Genomic DNA, 23,185 nt, shown 5'->3' with positions numbered 1-23,185 from the left:
CTCCGTACTGAGCGCTGGGGGAGATACAATGTGAATCAAGTTGGATTTCATCATTCTTAGAAACAGTCTGGCCCAGGAGAGGCTCTGGGCAGTCTTGAATCCGTTTCAGGTGCCATCCTGCCAGGAGGCCTACGTGCTCGGCTTAGATGGACTAGATTGTCCCTCTAGACTGTAAGCTCATTGTGGGCAGGGAATGTGTCTGTTTTTTGTTACACTGTACTCTCCCGAGTGCTCAGTACAATGCTTTGCGCACAGCAAGCACTCAATAAATCCGATTGATTGACTGATTGACTAACTAGGGAGGTGCCTTTTAGCCTCCAATGATTCATTCATTGATTCATTCATTCAATGATTCATCAATCATTGAATTCATCATTCATCAATCATTCAATGATTCATTGATTCAATGATTCATTCATTCATTCAATCGTATTTACTGAGCACTTACTGTGTGCAGAGCACTGTACTAAGCGCTTGGGAAGTACAAGTTGGCAACATATAGAGACGGTTCCTACCCAACAGCGGGCTCACAGTCTAGAACGCGGAGACAGAGAACAAAACAAAACATATTAACAAAATAAAATAAATATAAATATGTACAAATAAAATAGAGTAATAAATACGTACAAACATATATACAGGTGCTGTGGGGAGGGGAAGGAGGTAAGGCGGGGAGAATGCGGGGGGAGAGGAAGGAGGGGGCTCAGTCTGGGAAGGCCTCCTGGAGGAGGTGAGCTCTCAGTAGGCCTTGAAGGGAGGAAGAGAGCTAGCTTGGCAGGGGGATGACGTGGGCCGGGGGTCGATGGCGGCCCACTATCATCATCATCATCATAAACAGTATTTATTGAGCGCTCTGTGCACAGCACTGTGCTAAGAGCTTGCAAGAGTACACTACAACAGGATTAGCAGACACATTCCCTGCCCATAACAGGCTTACAGTCTAGAGGGGGAGCCAGACATGAATATACTTTGTCATATATAATTTAAAGATATGTGCATAAGTGCTGTGGGGTAGAGGGCGGGGTGACTGTCAGATGCCCAAAGGTCACAGATTCAGGTGCATAGATGATGCAGAAGGGAGAGGGAGCTGGGGAAAAGAGGGCTTCATCACGGAAGGCCTCTTGGAGGAGACGGGACCTTAATAATGCTCTGAAGATGGAGGTGGTCCGGTGTTTATGGAGAGGGAGGGAGTTCCGGGTCTCGGGAAGGATGTGGGAATGGGGTCAGAAGTAAGCCGGCACTAGAGGAGCGGAGCGCGCGGCTGGGTTGTAGGAGGAGATCAGTGAGGTGACGTACATGGGGCAAGCCGACTGAGTGCTTTAAAGTCAATGGTAAGGACTTTCTGTATCATGCCGTGGTGGCTGGGTAACCGCTGGAGGTTCGTGAGGAATGGGGAGACGTGAACATTTTTCATAAAAAAAAGAAGCAGAGTGAAGTATGAAATGAAGTGGGGAGAGACTGGAGGCTGGGAAGTCAGCGAGGAGGCAGATGGAGTGGTCAAGGAAGGTTAGGATAACTGCTTGGATCACTGTGGTAGCAGGTTGGACGGAGAGGAAAGGGCAGATTTTAGCAATTTTGTGAAGGTAGAACCGACAGGATTTGGTGACAGATCTAATATGTGGGTGGAATGAGAGAGATGAGTCAAGGACGACGCCAAGATTACAGGCTTGTGAGATAAGAGGCATTACCTACAGTGGGGGGAAAGATATGGGGAAGACAAGGCTTGGGTGGGAAGATAAGGAGTTCAGCTTTGGACATGATTAGTTTGAGGGATCGGCGGGACATCCAGGTAGAGATGTCCTGAAGGCAGGAGGAAATGAGAGACAGTAGGGATAGAGATTTAGGAATCATCCCCATAGAGATGGCAGTTGAAGCCATGGGACCGAATGAGTTCTTCAAGGTGAGAGGGTGTAGACGGAGAATAGGAGGTGAGCCTTGAGAGAACCCCACCGTCTGAGGGTGGGAAGTGGAGGAGGAGCTAGCAAAAAGAACTGAGGAGCCGTCAGAGAGATAGGAGAACCACGAGAGGACGGTGGTTAAGCTGGATATAGTTTCAAGGAGAATAATAATAATAATAATGATGGCATTCATTAAGCGCTTACTATGTGCCAAGCACTGTTCTAAGCGCTGGGGAGGTTACAAGGTGCTCAGGTTGTCCCACGGGGGGCTCACATTAATCCCCATTTTACAGATGAGGGAACTGAGGCCCAGAGAAGTGAAGTGACTTGCCCAAAGTCACACGGCTGACAATTGGCGGAGCCGGGATTTGAACCCATGACCTCTGACTCCAAATAATAATAATAATAATGGCATTTATTAAGCGCTTACTTTGTGCAAAGCACTGTTCTAAGCGCTGGGGAGGTTGCAAGGTGATCAGGTTGTCCCACATGGGGCTCACAGTCTTCATCCCCATTTTACAGACGAGGGAACTGAGGCCCAGAGAAGTGAAGTGACTTGCCCAAAGTCACACAGCTGACATTTGACGGAGCCGGGATTTGAACCCATGACCTCTGACTCCAAAGCCCGGGCTCTTCTCCACTGAGCCACGCTCCAAAGCCCGGGCCCTTTCCGCTGAGGGGTGGTCTCAATGCCAAAGGCAGCTGAGAGGTCTAGGATGATCAGGATAGAGTAGAGGCCATCAGATGTGGTGAGAAGGAGGTCACTGGTTCGAGTGGGCTATTTCGGAGCAGTGAAGGGAGAGGAAGCCAGACTGGAGGGGAACTAAGAGAGAACTGGAGGAGAGGAAGGGGAGGCAGCGGAGGTAAACAACTCTCTCAAGAAGTCCGGAGAGAAAGGGTAGGAGGGAGATGGGGTGGTAACTGGAGGGAGCCCAAGGGGTCAAGGGAGGGGTTTTTTTTAGACTAGGGGATTCCATAAGCATGTTTGAAAGCAGTGGGGAAGAAGCTGTTGGAAAGTGAACAGTTGAAGATTGTGTTCATTCATTCATTCATTCATTCAATCGTATTTATTGAGCGCTTACTGTGCGCACAGCACTGTACTAAGCGCTTGGGAAGTACAAGCTGGCAACAGATACAGTACCTACCCAACAGTGGGCTCACAGTCTAGAAGTGGGAGACAGAGAACAAATCATATTAACAAAATCAAATAAATAAACATGTACAAATAAAATAGAGTAATAAATACATACATCTATACATATATACAGGTGCTGTGGGGAGGGGAAGGAGGTAAGGCAGGGGGGATGGGGAGGGGCTGGAGGGGGAGAGGAAGGAGGGGGCTCAGTGTGGGAAGGCCTCCTGGAGGAGGTGAGCTCTCAGTAGGGCTTTGAAGGGAGGAAGAGAGCTAGCTTTGCGGATGGGTGGAGGGAGGGAATTCCAGGCCAGGGGTCGACGGCGGGATAGGTGAGAATGAGGCCCGGTGAGGAGGTGAACGGCAGAGGAGCGGAGGGTGCGGGCTGGGCTGGAGAAGGAGAGAAGAGAGGTGAGGTAGGAGGGGGCGAGGGGATGGACAGCCTTGAAGCCCAGTGTGTGAGGAGTTTTTGCCTGATGCGTAGGTTGATTGGTAGCCACTGGAGATTTCTGAGTTCAAAGAGGGAAGAAGGGACTCTTCTCATCGACAGCTTCCTGCTTGAGGCCAGTGCACGCTCAGCCTTCTCTTCTCCAGACTAAACAACCCCATGCCCTTCAACCTGTCTTCCGGGACTCATTTTCCAACCCTTTAATCACGTTATCACCCCTTCTTCTCTGGACTCCTTCAATTTCTCTCAGCCATTTTAAAAGGCCACCTCCCAAAATGTGTCCTGCAGAGTAACCAGGATGGGAGACCAGTGAGGAGCAGAGAGAAAGAATTATTTCTTGACTCCAGCGTTTCATCCAGCTGATGATTTAGCCCAGGGCCATGTTGGTCTGCTTAACTGTGGTTTAACAACTGCAACTGTGGGGTCAGATTCAGCTTGGGGTCCACTGAGGCCCCTGGAATGTTTTTGGCTGATCAGATATTTGACCGTTTTTTCCCCCATCCTATGCCTGTGACTTGCCCAAGGTCACACAACAGCTTAGTGGAGCCTGGATTAGAACCCAAATTGGTTTTTTTTTTAAGTGTTTTTTAATGGCTTTTTTTAGTGCTTAGTCGGTGTCAAACACTGTTCTAAGTACAGGGGTAGGCACATGCTAATTAGATTGGACACAGTCCCTGTCCCAAATTGGGTCACAGTCTAAGTATTTAATCCCCATTTTAGAGTTGAGGAAACCGAGGCAGAGAGAAGATAAGTGATTTGCCCAGGTCACACAGCAAGCAATCGGCAGAGCAGGGATTAGAACCCCGATCCTCGGGCTTCCAGACCCTTGCTCTTTCCACTAGGCCGTACTGCTTCCTAATAATGATGATGATGATGATGGCATTTATTAAGCACTTACTATGTGCAAAGCACTGTTCTAAGCGCTGGTGGGGGAATACAAGGTGATCAGGTTGTCCCACGCAGGGCTCACAGTCTTAATCCCCATTTTACAGATGAGGTAACTGAGGCTCAGAGAAGTTAAGTGACTTGCCCAAGGTCACAAAGCAGGCAGGTGGCGGAGCTGGGATTCAAACCCATGACCTCTGACTCCAAAGCCCGGACTCTTTCCAGTGAGCCACGCTGCTTCTCTAATAATGGCATTTATTAAGCGCTTACTATGTGCAAAGCACTGTTCAAAGCGCTGGAGAGGTTACAAGGTGATAAGGATGGAGGCCTTCCCAGACTGAGCCCCCTCCTTCCTCTGCCCCTCCTCTCCCTCACCTTACCTCCTTCCCTTCCCCACAGCACCTGTATATATGTATATATATTTGTACATATTTATTACTCATTATTTATTTATTTTACTTGTACATATTCTATTTATTTTATTTTGTTAATATGCTTTGTTTTCTTGTCTGTCTCCCCCTTCTAGACTGTGAGCCCACTGTTAGGTAGGGACCGTCTCTATATGTTGCCAACTTGGACTTCTAAAGCGCTTAGTACAGTGCTCTGCACACAGTAAGCGCTCAATAAATATAATTGAATGAATGAATGAATGAATGAATCAGGTTGTCCCACGGGGGGGGCTCACAGTCTTAATCCCCATTTTCCAGATGAGGTAACTGAGGCCCAGAAAAGTGAAGCGACTTGCCCAGAGTCACACAGCTGACCAGTGGCGGGGCCGGGATGAACCCGTGACCTCTGACTCTAAAGCCCGGGCTCTTTCCACCGAGCCACGCTGCTTCTCTTCCCCATGTTTTGCTTTGTTCTCTGTCTTCCCCTTCTAGACTGTGAGCCGTTGTTGGGTAGGGACCGTCTCTATACGTTGCCAACTTGTACTTCCCAAGCACTTAGTAATAATAATAATAATAATAATGATGGCGTTTCTTAAGCGCTTACTATGTGCAAAGCACTGTTCTAAGCGCTGGGGGGATACAAGGATACAATAGTACAGTACTGTGCCCTTAGTCCCGGGCCCTTTCCTCTGGGCCCCGCTGTTTCTCCCGCTGCTTCGGGCGCGGTGGGAGATTTCGAAGGAGGGGAGGGTGTGGAAGAACAAACACTCCTCTACTTCATCATCATCATCATCAATCATATTTATTGAGCGCTTACTGTGTGCACAGCACTGTACTAAGTGCTTGGGAAGTACAAATTGGCAACATATAGAGACAGTCCCTGCTCACCGCCCTGGCTGTGAGCCCAGCCCAGCGGTGGAGCTTTGGCTCAGAGCCGGGTAAGGGATGGCAGCAGAAATAAAAGGAATTTCTCATGAAATCTCATGAAATCATGCAATGTCAGGCATTTCCCGCAACAGGCATAGGTTGCGGGAAAAAACGGTCAAATATCTGATCAGCCAAAAACATTCCAGGGGCCTCAGTGGACCCCAGGCTGAATGACCCAAAATCATGAATTTGGTTTTGTTCTCTGTCTCCCCCTTCTAGACTGTGAGCCCACTGTTGGGTAGGGACTGTCTCTATGTGTTGCTGACTTGTACTTCCCAAGCGCTTAGTACAGTGCTCTGCACACAGTAAGTGCTCAATAAATACGACTGATTGATTGACTGAAATAAAAGGAATTTCCATCAGTGCCAGCCCTATGGGGCAACTGCCCGCTGGGGCCTGGTGCCATCACCCTGCCCTTTTAGACTGTGAGCCCACTGTTGGGTAGGGACTGTCTCTATATGTTGCCAACTTGTACTTCCCAAGCGCCTAGTACAGTGCTCTGCACACAGTAAGCGCTCAATAAATACGATTGATTGATTGATCACCCCATTGCCCTGATCCTGCCCTACTCACAGAGCCCACACCCGCAGGGCTTGGGTTGCACGGGAGAATCAGGTGGCACGTCGGGCTGAAAAGACCAAGGAAGGCAAAGCTGGAGGATTGGGGAGTAATGGAATCTGAGTGTTTCGGGGTTTTTTTTTTTTAATGGTATTTGTTGAGTATTTAAATTAATAATACATAATCAATCAATCAATCAGTCGTATTTACTGAGTGCTTACTGTGTGCAGAGCACTGTACGAAGCGCTTGGGAAGTCCAAGTTGGCAACATATAGAGACGGTCCCTACCCAACAGTGGGCTCACAGTCTAGAAGGGGGAGACAGACAACAAAACCAAACAGATTAACAAAATAAAATAAATAGAATCGATATGTACAAGTAAAATAAATAGAGTAATAAATATGTACAAACATATAAGAAGTCACATGCCAGCAGGCCTGGATCTCAAACTGATTTCAGATCTATTTTGCTGTGGTTCCTTGTCCTCCCCATCCCCCCCACCCTACCTCCTTCCCCTCTCCACAGCACCTGTAATAATGATAAAAATAATAATGGCATTTATTAAGCACTTACTATGTGCAAAGCACTATTCTAAGTGCGGGGGAGGTTACAAGGCTATTAGGTTGTCCCACGGGGGGCTCACAGTTATTCTATTTATTTTATTTTGTTAATACGTTTTGTTTTGTTCTCCGTCTCCCCCTTCTAGACTGTGAGCCCACCGTTGGATAGGGACCGTCTCTACATGTTGCCGACTTGTACTTCCCAATCGCTTAGTCCAGTGCTCTGCACACAGTAAGCGCTCAATAAATACGACTGAATGAATGAATGAAGTGCCCTGCCCAAAGTCACACAGCTGACAAGTGGCGGAACCGGGATTTGAACCCATGAACTCTGACTCCAAAGCCAAGGCTCTTTCTGTTGTCGACTTGTACTTCCCAAGTGCTTAGTACAGTGCTCTGCACATCGTAAGTGCTCAAAAAATATGACTGAATGAATGAGTAATAGCTCACAGGAACACTGACATTAGGCAAGTCACTTAACTTTTCTAAGCCTCAGTTCCCTCATCTGTAAAATGGGGATTAAGACTGTGAGCCCCCCGTGGGACAACCCCAGTGCTTAGAACAGGGCTTTGGCAGATGTCATGCGAGACATCCTACTGGCTTATCTGACATGGCCGTGCCGAGCATCTCTGGCTGCTTCTGACCTTTCCGTTCTCCAGAGCCTGGAATTTTGAACCAGAGTGGGGCTGTGGGCTTGGAATCCTTTAGGAAGACAATTAGAGGCTTTGGCCCTCCCAGAGGATGATGATGATGATGGTGGCATTTATTAAGCGCTTACTTTGTGCAAGGGACTGTTCTAGATGTCCCGGGGCGAGAGCTAATTGACTCAGCTGTGAGGCGCTGGAGGAGCAAAGTGGAGCAGAACACTTGCAGTGTGGATCCGCGGGACTGATCAAACGTGATCAAGTGACTCATCAAGTGTGGATCAAGCGCTTAGTACAGTGCTCTGCACACAGTAAGCGCTCAATGAATACGATTGATTGATTGACTGAGGGGCCTGGGTGCCGGCTGCATATTAGTAACAATAACAGTGGTGGCGATGACGGTGGGATTTGTCAAGTGCCTACTCTGTGCCTGGCCCAGTACTAAGCGCTAGGAATGCGGTGGTCGTAGCCCTGTCCCCCGCCCTGCTTCCAGTCTAAGAGGGAGGGAGAACAGGAACGAAATCCTCATTTTATAGCTGAGAAACTGAGGCACAGCGAAGTTAAGGGACTTGCCCCCGGTTGCACAGCAGGCAAGGGGCAGAGTCAGGATTAAAATCCTCCCAGGCCTGTGCTCTCTCCCCTAGCCTCTGACGTTTTTCCAGGGCATTAATAATAATAATAATAATGTTGGTATTTAAGTGCTTACTATGTGCCAAGCACTGTTCTAAGCGCTGAGGAGGATACAAGGCAATCGAGGTTGTCCCACGGGGGGGCTCACAGTCTTCACCCCCATTTTCCAGATGAGGGAACTGAGGCCCAGAGAAGTGAAGTGACTTGCCCAAAGTCACCCAGCTGACAAGCGGCGGAGCCGGGATGAGAACCCATGACCCCCGACTCCCAAACCCTTGCTCCTTCCACTGAACCGGGCTGCACTGACCTCTTGACTCGTCACCGTCCCCTCCCAGGACCTGCCAGAATCAATCGTTGACATTTATTGAGCGCTTTCTGAGTGCAGAGCACTTGGAAAAATCCAGCACGACGTAGAGGGTAGATGTGAGCCTTGCCCTGAAGGAAGATGTGTGTGTTTTGTTCGTTCTTTAGCAATAGGCGCCTTGCCACTTCCTCTGATGGCAAATCTTTCTGCCGGCTCCGGGCCTCTAATGAGAGCTGGGGGGATTTTGTGACCAAGGAGTCTCCCGTCCGTTAGAGATTAAGGGCATCAGCTCCGCAGATCTTGCTGTCCATCCGAAGCGTGGATGGGAAGCATTGTGGCTCAGTGGAAAGAGCCCGGGCTTTGGAGTCAGAGTTCATGGGTTCAAATCCCGACTCCACCAATTGTCAGCTGTGTGACTTTGGGCAAGTCACTTAACTTCTCTGTGCCTCAGTTACCTCATCTGTAAAATGGGGATTAAGACTGTGAGCCCCCTGTGGGACAACCTGATCACGTTGTAACCTCCCCAGTGCTTAGAACAGTGCTTTGCACATAGTAAGCGCTTAATAAATGCCATTATTATTATTATGCGAACTCTCTGAGTCCCAGAATAGGCTGGAAACCCCACACAGAAGCAGCGTGGATAGAGTCAGAAGGACCCGAGTTCAAATCCCAGCTCCGCCACGTGTCAGCTGTGTGACCTTGAGCGAGTCACTTCACTTCTCTGTGACTCGGTTACCTCATCCGTAACATGGGGATCGAGACGGTGAGCCCCACGTGGAGCAGGGACTGTGTCCAACCTGATTAGCCTGTATCACAGTGCTTATTACAGAGCCTGGCACAGAATAAGTGCTTAACTAATAATAATAATCATGGTATTTGTTAAGCGCTTACTATGTGCAAAGCACTGTTCTACGCGCTGGGGAGGTTACAAGGTGATCATGTTGTCCCACATGGGGCTCACGGTTTTAATCCCCATTTTACAGATGAGGGAACTGAGGCTCAGAGAAGTGAAGTGACTTGTCCAAGGTCACAAAGCAGACATGTGGGGGAACCAGAATTCGAACCCATGACCTCTGACTCCAAAGCCTGTGCTCTTTCCACTGAGCCACACTGCTTCTCTCAATACCTTACTTATTATTGTTATTGTTATGAATGTGACTTGTGAGAGGGTTCTGACTTCCTAATAATAATAATGGCATTTGTTAAGTGCTTACTATATTCAAAGCCCTGTTCTAAGCACTGGGGGGGATACAAGGTGATCAGGTTGTCCCACGTGGGGTTCACAGTCTTAATCCCCGTTTTCCAGATGAGGGAACTGAGGCTCAGAAAAGTTAAGTGACTTGCCTAATGTCAGTGTTCCTGCGAGCTATTATTCATTCATTCAATCATATTTATTGAGCACTTACGGTGTGCAGAGCACTGTACTAAGCGCTTGGGAAGCACAAATTGGCAACATATAGAGGCGGTTCCTACCCAACAAAGGGCTCACAGTCTAGAAGGGCAAGACAGACAACAAAACAAAACATGTGGACAGGTGTCAAGTCGTCAGAACAAATAGAATTAAAGGTAGATGCACCTCATTAACAAAATAAATAGAATAGTGAATATGTACAAGTAAAATAGAGTAATAAATCTGTACAAACATATATACAGCAGCGTGGCTCAGTGGAAAGAGCCCGGGCTTTGGAGTCAGAGTTCATGGGTTCCAATCCCGGTTCCGCCAATTGTCAGCTGTGTGACTTTGGGCAGGTCACTTCATTCATTCATTCATTCATTCATTCATTCAATCGTATTTATTGAGCGCTTACTGTGTGCGGAGCACTGTACTAAGCGCTTGGGAAGTACAAGTCGGCAACACGTAGAGACGGTCCCTACCCAACAGTGGGCTCACAGTCTAGAAGGGGGAGACGGAGAACAAAACAAAACATATTAACAAAATAAAATAAATTGAATAACTGTGAGCCCCCCATGAGACAACCTAATAGCCTTGTAACCTCCCCAACGCTTAGAATAGTGCTTTGCACATAGTAAGTGCTTAATAAATGCCATTATTATCATTATTATTATTACAGGTGCTGTGGAGAGGGGAAGGAGGTCGGGCGGGCGGGATGGGGAGAAGGAGAGGACAAAGGACCACAGCAAAATAGGTCTGAAATCAGTTTGAGATCCAGGCCTGCTGGCATGTGACTTCTTATATGTTTGTACATATTTATTACTCTATTTATTTTACTTGTACATATTGATTCTATTTATTTTATTTTGTTAATATGTTTGGTTTTGTTCTCTGTCTCCCCCTTCCAGACTGTGAGCCCGCTGTTGGGTAGGGACCGTCTCTATATGTTGCCAACTTGGACTTCCCAAGCACTCAGTACAGTGCTCCGCACACCGTAAGCCCTCAATAAATACGATTGATTGATTGATTATTTATTGTTAATTTAAGTACTCAACAAATACCATTTAAAAAAAACCCAAAACACTCAGATTCCACTACTCCCCAGTCCTCCAGCTTTGCCTTCCCTGGTCTTCTCAGCCCACCACCTGATTTTCCCGTGCAACCCAAGCCCTGCCGGTGTGGGCTCCGTGAGTAGGGCACGATTAGGGCACCGGGGTGGATCAATCAATCAAGCGTATTTATTGAGCGCTTACCGTGTGCAGAGCACTGGACTAAGCACTTGGGAAGTCCAAGTTGGCAACATAGAGAGACGGTCCCTACCCAACAGCGGGCTCACAGTCTAAAAGGGCAGGGTGATGGCACCGGGCCCCAGCGGGCAGTTGCCCCGTAGGGTTGGCACTCATGGAAATTCCTTTTATTTCTGCTGCCATCCCTTACCCGGCTCTGAGCCAAAGCTCCGCCGCTGGGCTGGGCTCGCAGCCAGGGCGGTGAGCAGGGACTGTCTCTATATGTTGCCAATTTGTACTTCCCAAGCGCTTAGTACAGTGCTCTGCACACAGTAAGCGCTCAATAAATACGATTGATGATGATGATGATGATGAAGTAGAGGAATGTTTGTTCTTCCACACCCTCCCCTCCTTCAAAATCTCCCACCGCGCCCGAAGCAGCGGGAGAAACAGCGGGGCCCAAAGGAAAAGGCACGGGACTAAGGGCACAGCACTGTACTACTATATCCTTTTATCCCCCCGGCGCTTAGAACAGTGCTTTGCACATAGTAAGCGCTTAAGAAACGCCATCATTATTATTATTATTACTAAGCGCTTGGGAAGTACAAGTTGGCAACGTATAGAGACGGTCCCTACCCAACAACGGGCTCACAGTCTAGAAGGGGGAGACAGGGAACAAAGCAAAACATGGGGAGAGAAGCAGCGTGGCTCGGTGGAAAGAGCCCGGGCTTTGGAGTCAGAGGTCACGGGTTCAAATCCCGGCCCCGCCAGTGGTCAGCTGGGTGACTCTGGGCGAGTCGCTTCACTTCTCTGGGCCTCAGTTACCGCATCTGGAAAATGGGGATTAAGACTGGGAGCCCCCACCGTGGGACAACCTGATTCACTCATTCCATCGCATTTATTGGGCGCTTACTGTGTGCAGAGCACTGTACTAAGCGCTTGGGAAGTCCAAGTTGGCAACATATAGAGATGGTCCCTACCCAACAGTGGGCTCACAGTCTACAACAAGTTACAGACTAGAAGGTGAGACGGACATTAATATAAATAAATAAGTTACAGATCATCATCATCATCATTAATCGTATTTATTGAGCGCTTACTATGTGCAGAGCACTGTACTAAGCGCTTGGGAAGTACAAATTGGCATATGTACGTAAGTGCTGTGGGGCTGAATAAGGGGAACTATATGGAATGTAATGATCTTGTTATCCATCCCAGTGTTTAGTACAGCTCTTGGCACACAGTAAGCACTTAAAAACTTATAAATTATTAACAATTAACAAATTAAGTAATGATCTTGTTATCCATCCCAGTGTTTAGTACAGCTCTTGGCACACAGTAAGCACTTAAAAACTTATAAATTATTAACAATTAACAAATTAAACTGCAACTTAGACATTGCACTCATTATTATTATTACAGTAAGAGCTCAATAAATATGATTGAATAAATGAATAATAATAATGGTATTTGTTAAGTGCTTACTATGTGCCGAGCACTGGGGAAGATACAAGGTAATCAGGTTGTCCCACATGGGGCTCAGAATCTTAATCCCCATTTTACAGATGAGGTAACTGAGGCTCAGAGAAGTTAAGTGGCTCAGGGGAAAGAGCCTGGGCTTTGGAGTCAGAGGTCATGGGTTCAAATCCCAGCTTCGCCACATGTCTTTTAGACTGTGAGCCCACTGTTGGGTAGGGACTGTCTCTATATGTTGCCAATTTGTACTTCCCAAGCGCTTAGTACAGTGCTCTGCACCTAGTAAGCGCTCAATAAATACAATTGATGATGATTGATGATGTCTGCTGTGTGACCTTGGGCAAGTCACTTAACTCCTCTGAGCCTCAGTTACCTCATCTGTAAAATGGGGAGTAAGAGTGTGAACCCCACGCGGGACAACCTGATCACCTTGTATCCCCCCCGGCGCTTAGAACAGTGCTTTGCACATAGTAAGCACTTAATAAATGCCATCATTATTATTATTATTGACTGGCCCAAAGTCACACAGCTGACCAGTGGCGGAGCCAGGATTAGAACCCATGACCTCTGATTCCCAAGCCGAGGTTCTTTTCACTAAGCCACACTGCTTCTCGATGAATGAATCAAGCAATCGTATTTACTGAGCGCTTACTGTGTGCAGAGCACTGTACTAAGCGCTTGAATGAATGAATGAATTTAAACATGGGGAAACCGAGGTCCAGAGAAGCAAAAAGGGATCTTCCAAAAACAATGTCAAAAGCCAAAGATTGAGTCCCTATTCCCGGCTCGAAGCCCTGAAACAGGAATGGGATCGCCCTTTTTTTCCAGAACAGCACTGGGTAATCGTCTCCTACCTCAGTTGCTGATGCAGAAGGGTGAGCTGCCATTTGTTATCTGGGGGCACCAATTAAGTCGCCAAGGAACACAACCCCCAGGGCATTCTTTTAGACTGTGAGCCCACTGTTGGGTAGGGACTGTCTCTAGATGTTGCCAATCTGTACTTCCCAAGCGCTTAGTACAGTGCTCTGCACACAGTAAGCGCTCAATAAATACGATTGATGATGATTCTGCAATAGAGCAACCCTGCCAGGGGCGCCTAACGAAGTCAGACTTCGAGTCGCCCTTCCCGGGCGGTGTGAGGTTTTGCTGCTGACGCAGAGCTGTGAAATACAATATTGTGAAAGTGTGAGAAAAACCAAAGACGTGGCGGCTGTCAAAACGGGTTGGATGGAGAGCGGGTGGCCCACCACCTCTTTCAGACTCGATGCTGAGAGAGCAGGCTTAATTCCGGGCCAGGTCAGCCCTTAAATGAAGCTGTGAGAGGGAAAAGGAGAGATGTGGGGGAGAAAGGAGGGGAGAGGGAGGTATCCAGGCTAATGAAGAAGGGAGTGGAAAGAAAGGCCTGCCTGCCATTGCACACTGACCAGGGGCAGGCTGTTTGGAAGGGAAGACGTGTTCAACGTGCCACTTCTGGGCACTTCAGTTTAGGGGTCTCTGGGGGCATTTTTCTGAGGACCACTCCTCCCGAAAAGAGAGGAGACCGTGAGGAAAGAGTGGGTGTGCTCTGCACACAGTAAGCGCTCAATAAATACGACTGATGAAAGGGAAACGGGGACTTTCGCCCTGGCCACCTCGCACCATTCCCATTCTAACGATATTCTTTATTTCTAAGGGGGAGCTCAGCAAGGGCTGCCCTCCGATTCATCCCCTCAGAAATGATAAGTCATGCACCTCTGTGAATCTGAGTCAAACAGAATCTAATGATCTCAGAGGAAAAGGCCTCTGAGATTAAAGGAGGTTTTTCTAAACAACTCCACGCCGCCAAAAAAAAAAAAAAAAAAAAAAATCAGATGGAATTAGGGAGCCCTTATTAGCCCAAACGGCCTGGCTACTGGAGTTTGGCGGTTGCTTCTCCGAGATAATTTGCAGTCGGGAAGTGTACGAGCAGGCCCTCCGAAAGTGAAGGTGTTTCCTTAATTGGTTGGAAACAGATGGGAGTCCTGGCGGCCGCAGGCTCCAGCCCCGCCGTGTTCTTCTGGAAACTGTTCTGTCCAAGCGCTGGGGGTCCGGCCCTGCCAGTTGCCATGGCAACCGGCCGCCAAGGCAGATGTGGAACAAAGCGGGGCTAAAGTCATGTTGGAGCGAGGACAGCACCCCAAGAACCCCGGTGCTCTTCTCCCCCAGGACTTTAACCATAAGCGAGGGGCCGGGGACGCTCTTATCCCTCCTTCGTCCCCCCGGTCCCCAAAGCTGGGCTAGACGCCTCCCCGGAAAACCAAGATTCCCATCTCCTCTGCAATGAACTGTTTCCAGATGCCCCTGCAGGCCCAGGCTCCGGCTCCATCAGTCAGTCGATCGATGGTGGAAAGAGCCCGGGCTTTGGAGTCAGAGTTCATGGGTTCGAATCCCGGCACCGCCAACTGTAAGCTCTGTGACTTTGGGCAAGTCACTTCACTTCTCTGGGCCTCTTTTAGACTGTGAGCCCACTGCTGGGTAGGGACTGTATATGTTGCCAACTTGTACTTCCCAAGCGCTTAGCACAGTGCTCTGCACACAGTAAGCGCTCAATACGATTGATGATGATGATGATGACGTTGTCCACTAGCAGACTTGACATGACTGACTCCATTTTGTGTACGCTGACCGTAACCCTCCATTTTGTGCAGGCTGAGAGAACAGCTCCTTTTTGTATCGTCTGCAACGGATGCCTTCAAGGCCATTAACAAGTAACACCTATCTACATAAGGTCATAGGGCAGATGACATCCTGCACAAGACAGTGATAACAGAAGATAACGAGAACTTACACACCTATCTATGCAAGGCCATAGGGCAGATAACGACATCCTGCACAAGGCAGTGAGAAAAGAGAATAATGAGAATTTTGTAACATCCTGTCAGTCCTAATTGAATTCCTGAAATTTCCTAGTGCCCCACTCCCACGTTGCTGTAACTCAATAAAAGACACAGTGAGCGTGGGATCGGGGCTGCTTTGTCACTCGTACCTCTCCTGGGAGGTGAACGGGCAGGTAGCCACTTTCCTTCTTTGCTGCTCTATCTGAACTCATGTCTCCGAGTCATTTTTCCTATTTTTCCTATCTGCGTCACCACCCTGGGTACAAAAACCCTGCGGCCGATTGACACCGAGTTATCCTACTTTGCACCCTACTTGTCGATAACAGTTACCTCATCTGTAAAATGGGGATTAAGACTGTGAGCCCCCCGTGGGACAACCTGATCAACTTGTAACTTCCCCAGCGCTGAGAGCAGTGCTTTGCACATAGTAAACGCATAATAAATGCCATTATCATTATTATTATTATTATTATTATTGAGCGCTTTCTGTGTGCAGAGCGCAGCTGCACTGAGTGCCGGGGGCAGTTCCTTCGGAGGGAGCTTGGCCCCTGCCTGCCATTGCACACTGACCAGGGGCAGGCTGTTTGGAAGGCTTTTAGACTGTAAGCCCACTGTTGGGTAGGGACTGTCTCTATGTGTTGCCAATTTGTACTTCCCAAGCACTTAGTACAGTGCTCTGCACATAGTAAGCGCTCAATAAATACGATTGATTGATTGATTGATTGGAAGGGAAGACATGTTCAACGTGCCACTTCTGGGCACCTCAGTTTAGGGGTCTCTGGGGGCATTTTTCTGAGGACCACTCCTCCCGAAAAGAGAGGAGACCATGAGGAAAGAGTGGGTGTGCATCTGCATATAATTCGCCTATCCCTTGCAAATCTCTGACTCACTTGGGCCGGCTTTTCTCCGGGAATTTTGGAGCTAAAATGCTAAATGATCCAAGCAATCTGGGGAGGGAGCCTGGAAGGACTCCCAGACTAGCGGCAATCCCCAGTCAATCAGTCAATGGCATTTATTGAGCACTTACTGTGTGCAGGGCACTGTACTAACCTCTTGGAAGAGTACAATAATCACAGAATTAGTAGACATGCAGTATCACAGAGGTGGCAGACACATCCCTATCCAATTCATTCATTCATTCAATCGTTTTTATTGAGTGCTCACTGTGTGCAGAGCACTGTACTAAGCGCTTGGGAAGTACAAGTTGGCAACATATAGAGACGGTTCCTACCCAACAGTGGGCTCACAGTCTAGAAGAATAACAATATCCAATAACAATAACAATAATAATAATAATAATGATGGTATTTGTTAAGCACTTACTATGTGCAAAGCACTGTTCTAAGCGCTGGGGCGGCTACATGGTGATCAATCAATCAATCATATTTATTGAGCGCTTACTAGCGCTTGGGAAGTACAAGTTGGCAACATATAGAGACGGTCCCTACCCAACAGTGGGTTCACAGTCTAAAAGGGGGAGACAGAGAACAAAACCAAACATACTAACAAAATAAAATAAATAGAATAGATATGTACAAATAAAATAAATAAATAAATAGAGTAAAAAATATGTACAAACATATATACATATATACAGGCGCTGTGGGGAAGGGAAGGAGGTAAGATGGGGGGATGGAGAGGGGGACGAGGGGGAGAGGAAGGAAGGGGCTCAGTCTGGGAAGGCCTCCTGGAGGAGGTGAGCTCTCAGTAGGGCCTTGAAGGGAGGAAGAGAGCTAGTTTGGCGGATGGGCAAAGGGAGGGCATTCCAGGCCCGGGGGATGACGTGGGCCGGGGGTCGATGGTGGGATCAGGTTGTGATCAGGTTGTCCCACGGGGGGCTCACCGTTTTAATCCCCATTTTCCAGATGAGGTAACTGAGGCCCAGAGAAGTGAAGTGACTTGCCCAAAGTCACACAGCTGACAGTTGGCGGAGCCAGGATTTGAACCCACGGCCTCTGACTCCAAAGCCCGGGTTCTTTCCACTGAGCCACGCTGCTTCTCATGGTGTAAGTTAAGTGCTATGTGCCAATAGCTAAGCACTGGGGTAGATACTAGGTAATAGGTTGGACACCGTTCCTGCCCCACAAGGGTCTCCCAGTCTTAATCTCCATTTTACAGATGCGGTAACTGCGGCACGGAGAAGCAAAGTGACTTGCTCAAGGTCACACAGCAGACGAGAGGTGGAGCCGAGATTAGAATCCAGCAGCTTCTGACTCCCAAGCCTAACTTCTAGACTTGAGCCCGCTGTTGGGTAGGGACCGTCTCTCTATGTTGCCGACTTGTACTACCCAAGGGCTTAGTACAGTGCTCTGCACACAGTAAGTGCTCAATAAATACGATTGAATTGTACGTATTTATTACTCTATTTTACTTGTACATATTTATTCTATTTATTTTATTTTGTTAACATGTTTTGTTGTCCGTCTCCCCCTTCTAGACTGTGAGCCCGCTGTTGGGTAGGGACCGTCTCTCTATGCTGTCGACTTGTACTACCCAAGCGCTTAGTCCAGTGCTCTGCACACAGTAAGCGCTCAATAAATACGACTGAATGAATGAATGAATGAATCTACTAGGTCACACTGCTTCTCACGGCCAGGCTGCTTCTCGCAGATGAGGCTCGGGGAGGTGAATTGGGTCAGACACGACTCGATGGCATAAGAGGTGACAAGAGAGGATGCAGGCGTCTCATATAGGGAGAGAGGAGCCCATAGCACAGCTAGCTCCCGCTCTCTCCCACCCAACAGGACTTAATGTCCCAGCCAGGCCGGCCGTGTCACTGCGGGCTAGAGAAACTGAGATCCATGTGAGCAACTTGCCCTTCAGGACTCAGTGCAGACACCCTGGAGCTTTCTCGTGTATATACATATCTTTAAATTATAAGGGAGGGTTGGGGGAGAGAGGAAGGAAGAGAGGGAGAGAGGGAGAGAAGGAGAGAGGGAGAGAGGGAGAGAGGGAGAGAGGGAGAGAGGGAGAGAGGGAGAGAGGGAGAGAGGGAGAGAGGGAGAGAGGGAGAGAGGGAGAGAAGAAGAGAGGGAGAGATGGAGAGGAGAGAAGGAGAGAAGGAGAGGAGAGAAGGAGAGGGGGAGAGAGGGAGAGAGGGAGAGAAGAAGAGAGGGAGAGAGGGAGAGACGGAGAGAGGGAGAGGGAGAGAAGGAGAGGAGAGGAGGAGAGGAGGAGAGGAGGAGAGGAGGAGAGAAGGAGAGAAGGAGAGAGGGAGAGAGGGAGAGAGGGAGAGAGGGAGAGAGGGAAAGAGGGAGAGAGGGAGAGGAGAGGGAGAGAAGGAGAGGAGAGAAGGAGAGAAGGAGAGGGGGAGAGGGGGAGAGGGGGAGAGGGGGAGAGGGGGAGAGAGGGAGAGAGGGAGAGAGGGAGAGGGGGAGAGGGGGAGAGAGGGAGAGAGGGAGAGACGGAGAGAGGGAGAGAGGGAGAGAAGGAGAGGAGAGGAGGAGAGGAGGAGAGAAGGAGAGAAGGAGAGGGGGAGAGAGGGAGAGAGGGAGAGAAGAAGAGAGGGAGAGAGGGAGAGACGGAGAGAGGGAGAGAGGGAGAGAAGGAGAGGAGAGGAGGAGAGGAGGAGAGGAGGAGAGAAGGAGAGAAGGAGAGAAGGAGAGAAGGAGAGAGGGAGAGAGGGAGAGAGGGAGAGAGGGAAAGAGGGAGAGAGGGAGAGAGGGAGAGAGGGAGAGAAGAAGAGAGGGAGAGAGGGAGAGAGGGAGAGAGGGAGAGAAGGAGAGGAGAGAAGGAGAGAAGGAGAGGGGGAGAGGGGGAGAGGGGGAGAGAGGGAGAGAGGGAGAGAGGGAGAGAGGGAGAGAAGGAGAGAGGGAGAGAGGGAGAGAGGGAGAGAAGAAGAGAGGGAGAGAGGGAGAGAAGGAGAGGAGAGGAGGAGAGGAGGAGAGAAGGAGAGAAGGAGAGAAGGAGAGAAGGAGAGGGGGAGAGAGGGAGAGAGGGAGAGAAGAAGAGAGGGAGAGAGGGAGAGATGGAGAGAGGGAGAGAGGGAGAGAAGGAGAGGAGAGGAGGAGAGGAGGAGAGGAGGAGAGAAGGAGAGAAGGAGAGAAGGAGAGAAGGAGAGAGGGAGAGAGGGAGAGAGGGAGAGAGGGAAAGAGGGAAAGAGGGAGAGAGGGAGAGAGGGAGAGAGGGAGAGAGGGAGAGAAGAAGAGAGGGAGAGAGGGAGAGAGGGAGAGAGGGAGAGAAGGAGAGGAGAGAAGGAGAGAAGGAGAGGGGGAGAGAGGGAGAGAGGGAGAGAGGGAGAGAGGGAGAGAGGGAGAGAAGAAGAGAGGGAGAGAGGGAGAGAAGGAGAGGAGAGGAGGAGAGGAGGAGAGGAGGAGAGAAGGAGAGAAGGAGAGAAGGAGAGGGGGGAGAGAAGGAGAGAGGGAGAGAGGGAGAGAGGGAGAAAGAAAAGAGAGGAAAGAGAAACCCAGAGACGGGGAAAGAGAGAGAGACAAAAGTGAACCCGTCTCCATGTTTTGTTTTCTTGTCTGTCTCCCCCTTCTAGACTGTGAGCCCGTTACTGGGTAGGGACCGTCTCTATATGTTGCCGACTTGCACTTCCCAAGCGCTTAGCAATAATAATAATAATAATGATGGCATTTATGAAGTGCTTACTATGTGCAAAGCACTGTTCTAAGCACTGGGGAGGTTACAAGGTGATCAGGTTGTCCCACGGGGGGCTCACAGTCTTATTCCCCGTTTTCCAGAGGAGGGAACTGAGGCCCAGAGAAGTGAAGTGACTTGCCCAAAGTCACACAGCTGACAAGTGGCGGGGCCGGGATTTGAACCCATGACCTCTGACTCCAAAGCCCAGGCTCTTTCCACTGAGCCACGCTGCTTCTCTGTACAGTGATAAAAATAATAATAATAACAATGATGGCATTTATTAAGCGCTTACTATGTGCAAAGCACTGATGATGATGGTATTTGTTAAGCGATAACTACCTTGAGGGGTACAGACTCTTCTAGACTGTGAGCCCACTGTTGGGTAGGGACCGTCTCTATATGTTGCCAACTTGTACTTCCCAAGCGCTTAGTACAGTGCTCTGCACACAGTAAGCGCTCAATAAATACAATTCAATGAATGAATGAATGTGCAAAGCACTGTTCTACAGTGCTCTGCACACAGCAAGCGCTCAATAAATACGATTGAATGAATGAATGAAAAGTGAAAGGATTCACACTTGTCTCGTCACAAGAAATCAAAATTTACTGTGGAAGAGTAAATATTCTGAAATACTGATTTATATTAATGTCTGTCTCCCTGTCTAGACTGTAAACTCATTTTGTTTTTGTTTTGTTGTTTTTTACGGTATTTTTTTATGCACTTACTATGTTCCAGACACAGCACTAAGCGCTAGGATAGATAAGAGTAAATATTCTGAAAGACTGATTTATATTAATGTCGGTCTCCCTGTCTAGACTGTAAGCTCATTTTTTTTGGTTTTGTTTTGTTGTTTTTCACGGTATTTTTTATGCACTTACTATGTTCCAGACACAGCACTAAGCGCTAGGGTAGATGAGTAAATATTCTGAAATACTGATTTATATTAATGTCCACCTCCCTGTCTAGACTGTAAGCTCATTTTTTTTTGTTTTGTTGTTTTTCACAGTATTTTTTATGCACTTACTATGTTCCAGACACAGCACTAAGCGCTAGGGTAAATAAGAGTAAATATTCTGAAATACTGATTTATATTAATGTCTGTCTCCCTGTCTAGACTGTAAGCTCATTTTTTTTTGTTTTGTTGTTTTTCACAGTATTTTTTATGCACTTATTATGTTCCAGACACTGCACTAAGCGCTGGGGTAGATACAAGATAATCAGGTTGGACACAGTCCCTGTCCCACATGGGGCTCACGGTCTTAATCCCCATTTGACAGATGAGGTAACTGGGGCACAGAGAAGTGAAGTGACTTGTCCAAGGTCATACAGCAGACACGTGGGGGAGGCTGGATTAGAACCCAGGTCCTTCCGACTCTCAGGCCTGGGCTCCATCCACTACGCTGCACTGCTTCTCACTAGGCCTCGCTTTGGGCAGGTAACACGTCTGCCAACGCTGTGGTGCTGTACACTCCCAAGTGCTTAGTACAGTGCTCTGCACATTGGAAGCAGCGTGGCTCAGTGGAAAGAACGCGGGCTTGGGAGTCAAAGGTCACAGGTTCGAATCCCGGCTCCACCGCTTGTCAGCTGTGTGACCTTGGGCAAGCCACTTAACTTCTCCGGGCCTCAGTGACCTCATCTGTAAAATGGGGATTAAGACTGTGAGCCCCAAGGGGGACAACCTGATCACCTTGTATCCCCCCCCAGGACTTAGAACAGTGCTTTGCACATAATAATAATAATAATAATGATGGTGGCATTTGTTAAGCGCTTACTATGCACATAGTAAGCGCTTAACAAATGCCACCATCATCATCATTATTATTATTATTATAGTAAATGCTGAATAAATGCCACTGACTGACTGATTCTAGACTGTGAGCCCACTGTTGGGTAGGGACTGTCTCTATATGTTGCCAATTTGTACTTCCCAAGCGCTTAGTACAGTGCTCTGCACATAGTAAGCGCTCAATAAATACGACTGATGATGATGATGATGATGAGGGCTGGGTGGTCACCCTTGGCCTCTTGGCAGCAGTTCCAGGAAATGGATAGCTTATGTTTCATTCATTCATTCATTCAATCGCATTTTATTTAACACGTACTGTGTGCAGAGCACTGCACTAAGCGCTTGGGAAAGTACAATACAACAATAAACGGTGACAATTCCTGCCCACAACTGTGCTGTACTGTGGGGCAGCGGGGAGAGCAAAGGGAGCAAGTCAGGGTGACAAGGAAGGGAGTGGGAGATGAGGAAAAGTGGGGATTAGTCTTGGAGGAGATGGGCCTTCAATAAAGGCTTTGAAAGAGTAATTGTCCGGCAGATTTGAGGAGGGAGGGTGTTCCAAACCAGAGACAGAAGAGATCAAAGCACAGCGAGAAGGTTAGCACCAGAGGACTGAAGTGTGCAGGCTGGGCTGTAGGAGAGAAGAGAGGTGAGGAAGGAGGGGGCAGGGTGATGGAGAGCTTTAAAGCTAACGGTGACGAGTTTTTGTTTGATATGGAGGTGGATAGGCAACCATTGGAGATTTTTGAGGGCAGGGGTGACGTGTCCTGAACGTTTCTGTAGAAATATGATCCAGGCAGCGGAGTGAAGTATGGACTGGAGTGGGGAGAGGCGGGAGGTGGACAGGTCAGCAATGAGGCTGATGCATAATCTAGGCGGGATAGGATGAGTGAATGTACTAATGTGGTAGCAGACTGGGTGGAGTGGAAAGGGCGGGTTTTAGCGATGTGAAGGTGGGACAGACAGGATTTGGTGAAGGGCTGAATATGTGGGTTGAATGAGAGAGGAGTCAAGGATAATGCCAAGGTTACGGGCTTGTGAGACAGGAAGGATGACGGTGCCGTCTACGGAGAAAGGGAAGTCAGGGAGAGGGCAGGGTTTGGGTGGGAAGATAAGGAGCTCCCTTTTGGATATGTTAAGTTTGAGGTGAGGGGAAGACATCCAAGTAGAGAGGTCTTGAAGCCAGGAGGAGATGCGAGCCTGGAGAGAGGGAGAGAGATCGGGGGAGGAGATAGAGATTTGGGTATCATAATAATAATAACGTTGGCATTTGTTAAATCGCTTACTATGTGCAAAGCACTGTTCTAAGCGCTTGGGGGGATACAAAGTGATCAGGTTGTCCCATGTGGGGTTCACAGTCTTAATCCCCATTCTACAGATGAGGTAACTGAGGCTCAGAGAAGTTAAGTGACTTGCCCAAGGTCCCACAGCAGACATGTGGCAGAGCCGGGATTCGAACCCCTGACCTCTGACTCCAAAGCCCGGGCTCTTT

General features: G+C 48.5%; 1 protein-coding gene across 3 annotated transcripts in view; it reads right to left on the bottom strand.

Moving 5' to 3' along the window:
• KIF17 (kinesin family member 17) overlaps positions 1-23,185 on the bottom strand; it is a 91,702-nt gene that overhangs the window by 45,795 nt on the left and 22,722 nt on the right. The gene's annotated exons all lie outside the window — the stretch shown is intronic.

The sequence above is a fragment of the Tachyglossus aculeatus genome, chromosome 5 (assembly GCF_015852505.1).
Source record: "Tachyglossus aculeatus isolate mTacAcu1 chromosome 5, mTacAcu1.pri, whole genome shotgun sequence".
NCBI classification, from domain to species: domain Eukaryota; kingdom Metazoa; phylum Chordata; class Mammalia; order Monotremata; family Tachyglossidae; genus Tachyglossus; species Tachyglossus aculeatus.
This window is presented reverse-complemented; position numbering and strand designations above follow the sequence as displayed.